Genomic DNA, 7625 nt, shown 5'->3' with positions numbered 1-7625 from the left:
TCTGCCCCTGAGAACTCTGAATCTGTAAGCATTTAATCAGCCACTGAGTCCTTGTGAAAACTCCTGGCCCCCGTCAGTGTAAGCACAGCTAGATAGATTTGAACCTGGCACTGACATGAGACAGGCCATGTGCAAAATGCTAGGGACTGAGTGGGAAACAACAAAAATGTTCTCACCCTCATGAAGCTTATATACTAGTGTGAGAAACAGAAAGTAAGCTTTAAATCAGGTAGCAAAATGTCTATCAGCTGAGGAATGGGTAAATAAAACATGGTATAATCCATACAACGGAATATTATTGTATTCTGCAATAAAAAGAAATGAAGTACTGATTACATGCGGTGACATGGATGAACCTTGAAAACTATGCAAAGTGAAAGAAGCATCTCACAAATGACTACATATTATGATTCCACTTATCTGAAATGTGCAGAACAGGAAAATCCATAGAGACAGAAAACACGTAGTTGTTTTCAATCTGGGGACAGGGTGGAATGGAGAGTGAATGTTCATGGGCATTGGATTTCTTTTTGAATTGATTAAAATGTTCTCAAATTAGATTGTGGTAATGGTTACACAACTCTGTGAACACACTAAAAACCACTGAATTATATCCTTTAAATAGGTGAATTGTATGTTATGTGAATTATATCTCAATAAAGATGCTACTTTATGGCCGGGCATGGTGGCTCACACCTGTAATCCCAGCACTTTGGGAGGCTGAGGCAGGCAGATCACTTGAGGTCGGGAGTTCGAGACCAGCCTTGCCAACATGGTGAAACTCCATCTCTACTAAAAATTAGCCGGGCGTGGTGGGGGGGTGCCTGTAATCCCAGCTACTCACAAGGCTGAGTCACAAGAATCGCTTGAACCTGGGAGGCAGAGGTTGCTGTGAGCCGAGATCATGCCACTGCACTCCAGCCTGGGCAACAGAGCAAGACTCAGTCTCAAAAAAAAAAAAAACAAAAAACAAAAAACAAAAAAAACAGGTACCATGTGGTAAATTTTATGAGAAAGAGTGACAAGGGGATAGAGCGCGATGGGGTCATAGATATAAATGCATTAATAAGTTCTAGAGCAAGCGTGGCAATTACTCCTAGATCCAATGACCGCCCCTCGCCCCCCTCTCCCCCAATGCAGGATTTTTCTCAGTGCCTTTACCAGTCAAGGACCTCTGGCCGGCAATGCCAGAGGCCTAGCTCAGGGCACACCACCTGCTGCAGGAGGCACCCCACACAGTTTGCCCGCCTGAGTCAAGTTTGCCTTGCACACTGGTTCCTGAGTTCTTGCCCCATGCCCAAGAAAAATGAAGATGTGCTGACAATCAAAGAGTGAGCAAGGCAGGGAGTTTTACTGAGGGATGAAACAGCTTTCAGCAGAGAGGGAAGCGGGGGTGGTCCCCCTACCCGAAGGCAGGAAAGTCCCCTCCATGAGGCTGAGTCCTGGGGCTTTTTATGGGCTCAGAATAGGGGAGGGGCAGGCAAACAGGAACAGAAATTCTCACTCTGAGTCATGGATTTCATCCAGGACCAGCGGTCTGGTCTTTCAGCCTTCAGGCTGTTTTTGGCTTGAAGGTACAGTTTCACCCCCGACCCCGTCCCTGTTGCTGTTACCCCTACGTAAGGATTCTTTTGATGTTAGCAACAAAGGAAGAGAGAAGGTAGTATATATTTCAAAAAGTAAATAAATAAAGAGCTTGAAGGGAAGTGAGAAAGTTAGGGAATTAACATCCACAGAAGAATATGAGGGCCGGGCGTTCACGCCTGTAATCCCAGCACTTTGGGACGTCAAAGCAGGAGTTCAAGACCAGCCTGGGCAACATGGCAAAACCCAGTCTTTACAAAAAATGCAAAAATTAGCTGGTTGTGGTGGTATGTGCCTGCAGTCTAAGCTACTCCCAAGGCTGAGGTGGAAGGATCACTTGAGCCCAGTTGATCCAGGCTGCAGTGAGCTGTGATCACTTCACACTTCACTGCACTCCAGCCTGGTGCCAGAGTGAGACGTCATCTCCAAAAAAAAAAAAAAAAAAAAAAGAATATAAGAACAATCTAGCTACGTCTCTCCTCCCATTTCCCTCTAGTGTTGATAGAAACGCCCCACAGTTCTCCCTCATTATCAACTGTAAACTTCCAAAGCTTCTCTCCCAGACAACACACACGCTTTTCCCAAATGATGAGGCTCAGCATCAACCAAGGTTGTTACTCTGTCAGTGACACTGTACTTCAAACAAGTCACAGTAAAAGATATTTAAGGAAAACTGGATCCAAACTGGCTATATACCATATACCTATCTATGGGCAGTGTCTTTCACTGAAGAAGAGACAGCATCTCTAACATTTCTAATAGACACTAATTTTGAGGTTGACTTCAGAGCCCCAGACAGTCCAGCTTCATTTTGTCCTCACTGTTATTAACAAAGGCTTTTATTGCCATCATTATGAAAAATATGTGCCAACTACCTGCAGAATGTCTTCCCTGTATCTTACTAAATTTTCTCTAGGAAAGCAGAAACTCACAAATATTCTCTGCCTTGAGTTCCTGGAATTTGAATAGGAGAGTTTACATAAGGCAATGATACTCTGTCTTAAAAGAGGAAAATCTACTCTAAAATTCTACTCTACACACTCAGAAAACAATGTCGCTCTCTTTCTCTATTTCTCATAATAAAAAATACTTCAAAATTGTACTGTTTTTATATTTCCTATAATACTTGCATTCATTGCCCATTACATACATGTGCACACACACATGCATACACACACAGACACACACACACACCAAGTTCAATACTCGAAAATCATTTATACTGTACTTTCTGGGAAATTTCCCATGACAATTTTGACTCACTGGATTTATTTTTAGCCTTGTTGTACACACTCTAGTACCTAATCCCCATGTAAAATTAGACTTACTGGGCTGGATGCAGTGGTTTATGCCTGTAATCCCAGCACTTTGGGAGGCCGAGGAGGGCAGATCATGAGGTCATGAGATCGAGACCATCCTGGCTAACACAGTGAAACCCTGTCTCTTCTAAAAATACAAAAAATTAGCCGGGCGTGGTGGTGGGCACCTGTAGTCCCAGCTACTCTGGAGGCTGAGGCAGGAGTATGGCGTGAACCCAGCAGGTGGAGCTTGCAGTGAGCCAAGATCGCGCCACTGCACTCCAGCCTGGGTGACAGAGCAAGACTCCATCTCAAAAAAATAAAAATAAAAATAAAAAATAAATTAATTCTTATCTATCTTGAAAGGATATTGTAAAGTCTTCTTTCTGCTAGTTCTCTAGAACCCCTCAGGGTACTTCCCACCCTGACCCACAAAGCTGTCCTCCTTCTCCTTGAAACTCCTCCCTTCCACGATAGGATTCGGAATCTCCTCCAGCCTCTCTGGCAGGTCCTTATACCTCATTTATGATCATCTCATGCCCTTTAAATATAGGCAAGGCGTTCATCCCACCTGTATCTGATCTTGAATCTCCTCTTTATACTCTGTACTCTAGTGTCTGTACTATGACCTGTAGTCTGATAACTTCTAAAATGATACTAGATCTCTGGTTTATCTCTATTCTAACAAGCCCAATTAATCCGAATCCAAGCACATAATCTTCCCTCTTCAACCTGCTTCCCTCTCTCTGCTGATGTCATTAATGTGCTTCCAATTATCCAGCCTCCAAACTTTCATATAGCTCCTATCTTTATAGCTAGTACTTAAAGCAAGAGAGAAAGATATGAGCCTCCCCCATCCAGTAATCACTAAGCCGTCCCAATTCTATCTCCACAAAATCTCTCACGGTCATCCCCCTCAGTTCCCACGCTCACTGCCCTAGTTTGGTCATTCGTTGTACCTTCCCCCTGGATTACTGTTATCCCTGCCTTTAATCTCTCCCTGCCCCAATCCACCCAACACACAGATGGCTAGTAATCTCCCTAGTCCTCCGTTCTGATTAGATTTTTTTCTCCTGTTCAAAATCATGCAACTTGCACTCAGATGCTCTGGTGAGAGCCTGACATGAGTACATGTTGTGTGCCTAAGCACACCTGAAATCTTCCATCATTGCTTCTGCACAAATGCTCCTTGGAATTTCTTTTCCTCCGGCTTTGCTTGCCTAAATGATATCCAGTCTTCGAGATCCGTTTTAATTACTATTGCCCCATTTGCAGCCTTTCCTGAAGCACTCCTTGTTATAAACCAGTGATTCCCAATTAGGAGTGATTTTGTCCCCCTGGGGAGATTTGGCAATGTCTGAAGACATTTTTATTATAATACCTAGGGGAGTGGGGGAGATTTGCTACTGGCACCTAATGGGTAGAGGCCAGGGATGCTGCCAGGCATCCTACAATGCACAGGACAAGCTCCCACAATAAAGAGTTATCTGAGCCAGGCACGGTGGCTCACACCTGTAATCCCAACATTTTGGGAGGCCAAGGTGGGAGGATCACCTGAGATCAGGAGTTCAAGACCAGCCTGACCAACATGGTGAAACCCCATCCCTACTAAAAATACAAAAATTAGCTGGGCGTGGTGGCAGGCATCTGTAATCCCAGCTACTTGGGAGGCTGAGGCAGGAGAATTGCTTCAACCCAGGAGGTGGAGGTTGCAGTGAGCCAAGATCACGCCATTGCACTCCAGCCTGGGTGACAGAACAAGACTCTGCCTTGAAAAAAAAAAAATTATCTTGTCCTAAATGTCAATAGTGCCAAAGTTGAGAAACCCTGCTTATAGACCCACACCAACTTTTGTACTTGATATGGTTTGGCTGCATCCCTACCCAAATCTCATCTTGAGTTGTAGCTCCCCTAATTCCCACATGTTGTGGGAGAAACCCAGTGGGAGATAATTGAATCATGGGGGTGGTTCCCCCATACTGTTCTTGTGGCAGTGAGTAAGTCTCATGAGATCTGATGGTTTTATTTGTTTTTTTGTTTTTTTTTTTTTTTTTTTTGTTGAGACGGAGTCTCGCTCTGTCACCCAGGCTGGAATGCAGTGGCACAATCTCGGCTCACTGCAAGCTCCGCCTCCCGGGTTCACGCCATTCTCCTGCCTCAGCCTCTCTGAGTAGCTGGGACTACAGGCGCCCGCCACCACGCCCGGCTAATTTTTTGTATTTTTAGTAGAGACGGGGTTTCACCGTGGTCTCGATCTCTTGACCTCGTGATCCGCCCGCCTCGGCCTCCCAAAGTGCTGGGATTACAAGCGTGAGCCACCACGCCCGGCGAGATCTGATGGTTTTATAAGGAAAAATCCCCTTCGCTTGATTCTCACTCTCTCTTTGCCTGCTGCCGTCCGTGTTAAGATATGACTTGCTCCTCCTTGTGTTCTGCCATTATTGTGAGGCCTCCCCAGCCATGTGAAACTGTGAGTCCATTAAACCTCTTTCCTTTATAAAATTACCCAGTCTTGGGTATGTCTTTCTTAGCAGCATGAGAACAGACTAATACAGACTAATACAGTACTGTTTCTTTTTTCTTTCTTTTTTTTTTTTTTTTTTTGAGACAGAGTCTCGCTCTGTCGCCTAGGCTGGAGTGCAGTGGCGCAATCTCGGCTCACTGCAAGCTCCGCCTCCCGGGTTCACGCCATTCTGCCTCAGCCTCTCCGAGTAGCTGGGACTACAGGCGCCCGCCACCACGCCCGGCTAATTTTTTTTTTTTTTTTTGTATTTTTAGTAGAGACGGGGTTTCACCGTGGTCTCGATCTCCTGACCTCGTGATCCGCCCGCCTCAGCCTCCCAAAGTGCTGGGATTATAAGGGTGAGCCACCGCGCCCGGCAGTACTGTTTCTATAATTACTGGTGTGTAAGTCTTAGCTACTCTTCTCTGGGATACATTCTGTGAAAACACAGAACTATCTTCTTTGTAATGACCATGGTGTTAGCCTACTGACTACCTCTCAGAGTCTGCTTTCCCAATCCCTCACAATCTCTTTTACCTCTTAACATCTCTTCAGATAGTGTTCTCCCTTAGGGTTTCATCCCATGTCCTTAATTTTTTTTCTTCTTCTTTTTTTTTGTTTGAGACGAAGTCTCTCTCTTCTCCCCCAAGCTGGAGTGCGAAGGCGCGATCTCGGCTCACTGCAAACTCTGCCTCCCAGTTTCAAGCCATTCTCCTGCCTCGCCACCCCCACCCCCGCCCCCTCCGCCCCCGCCCCAGGGAGCTGGGATTACAGGCGCCTGCTACCACGCCCAGCTAATGTTTGTATTTTTAGTAGAGATGGGGTTTCACCATGTTGGCCAGGCTAGTCTTGACCTCCTGACCTCGGGTGATCCACCCACGTCAGCCTCCCAAAGTGCTGGGATTACAGGCGTGAGCCACGGAGCCCGGCTATTTTTTTTTTTTCTAATTCATTTTAAATGCTCTCCATAGGGAAATCCATCTACCCCTTGGCTAATACTCTTACTTATCTAGCAACGGGCCATTTTTCCCAGGCGTGGTGGCTCAAACCTATAATCCCAGCACTTTGTGGGGCCAAAGCAGGTGGATGGCTCGAGCCCAGGAGTTTGAGACCATCCTGGCCAACATGGCGAAACCCCATCTCTACAAAAAATACAAAAATTAGCCAGGCGTGGCGATGCATGCCTGTAGTCCCAGCTATTCGGGGGGCTGAAGTGTGAAAAGCACTTGAGCCTGGGAGGTTGAGTGAGCCGTGATTGTACCACTGCACTCCAGCCTGGGAGACACAGAGAGACCCTGTCTCAAACAATAAAAATAAAAATCACAAAAATCCATTGTTTCTCTTTTTTCTTCTAATAGACCCCTGGTTCTTTTTTCTTTTTTTTTTTTTTTTTTTTTTTTTTGAGACGGAGTCTTTCTCTGTCCCCCGGGCTGGAGTGCAGTGGCGCGATCTCGGCTCACTGCAAGCTCCGCCTCCTGGGTTCACGCCATTCTCCTGCCTCAGCCTCCCAAGTAGCTGGGACTACAGGCGCCCGCCAACACACCCGGCTAATTTTTTGTATTTTTAGTAGAGACGGGGTTTCACTGTGTTAGCCAGGATGGTCTCGATCTCATGACCTTGTGATCCGCCCGCCTCGACCTCCCAAAGTGCTGGGATTACAGGCTTGAGCCACCGCGCCCCGCTGGTTCTTTTTTCTAGAGTGAGGATACAGAATATGCCTTGTCCTAGGGGATGAATAATTAATCTAAGGTAGTGATGACAATCTCATTGTACTTTGCAATATATTTACTGTTCCATAGTCTCTTGAGCTAGAGAAGATCAAGTAATCAAGTTCGGATCAATGAGGCTTAAGGGAAAGTCACCCCAGGAGCTTTTAAGGATTTCCCTTTTGATTAGGAAAACATAAATCAGGCAAGGAGAGCTTACTGGTGCCTCCCTCTTTTCCTTCTTCCTTTCCTCCTCCTACTCCCTCTTCTTCTCCACCTCCACCTCCTCCTCCCTCTCTTTCTCTTCTTTTTCCTCTTTCTGCCTTCTTAATTTTATTATAGTAAGTATGCTTAACAGCTCTATCCTCTCAACAGATTTTTTTTTTATTTCTTTTGAGATGGAGTTTTGCTGTTTTTGCCCAGGCTGGAGTGCAATGATCTCGGTTCACCGCAACCTCCACCTCCTGGGTTCAAGCGATTCTCCTGCCTCAGCCTCCCAAGTAGCTGGGATTACAGGCATGCGCCACCACCCCC

The sequence above is a fragment of the Nomascus leucogenys genome, chromosome 23 (assembly GCF_006542625.1).
Source record: "Nomascus leucogenys isolate Asia chromosome 23, Asia_NLE_v1, whole genome shotgun sequence".
Taxonomy (NCBI): Eukaryota; Metazoa; Chordata; class Mammalia; order Primates; family Hylobatidae; genus Nomascus; species Nomascus leucogenys.
This window is presented reverse-complemented; position numbering follows the sequence as displayed.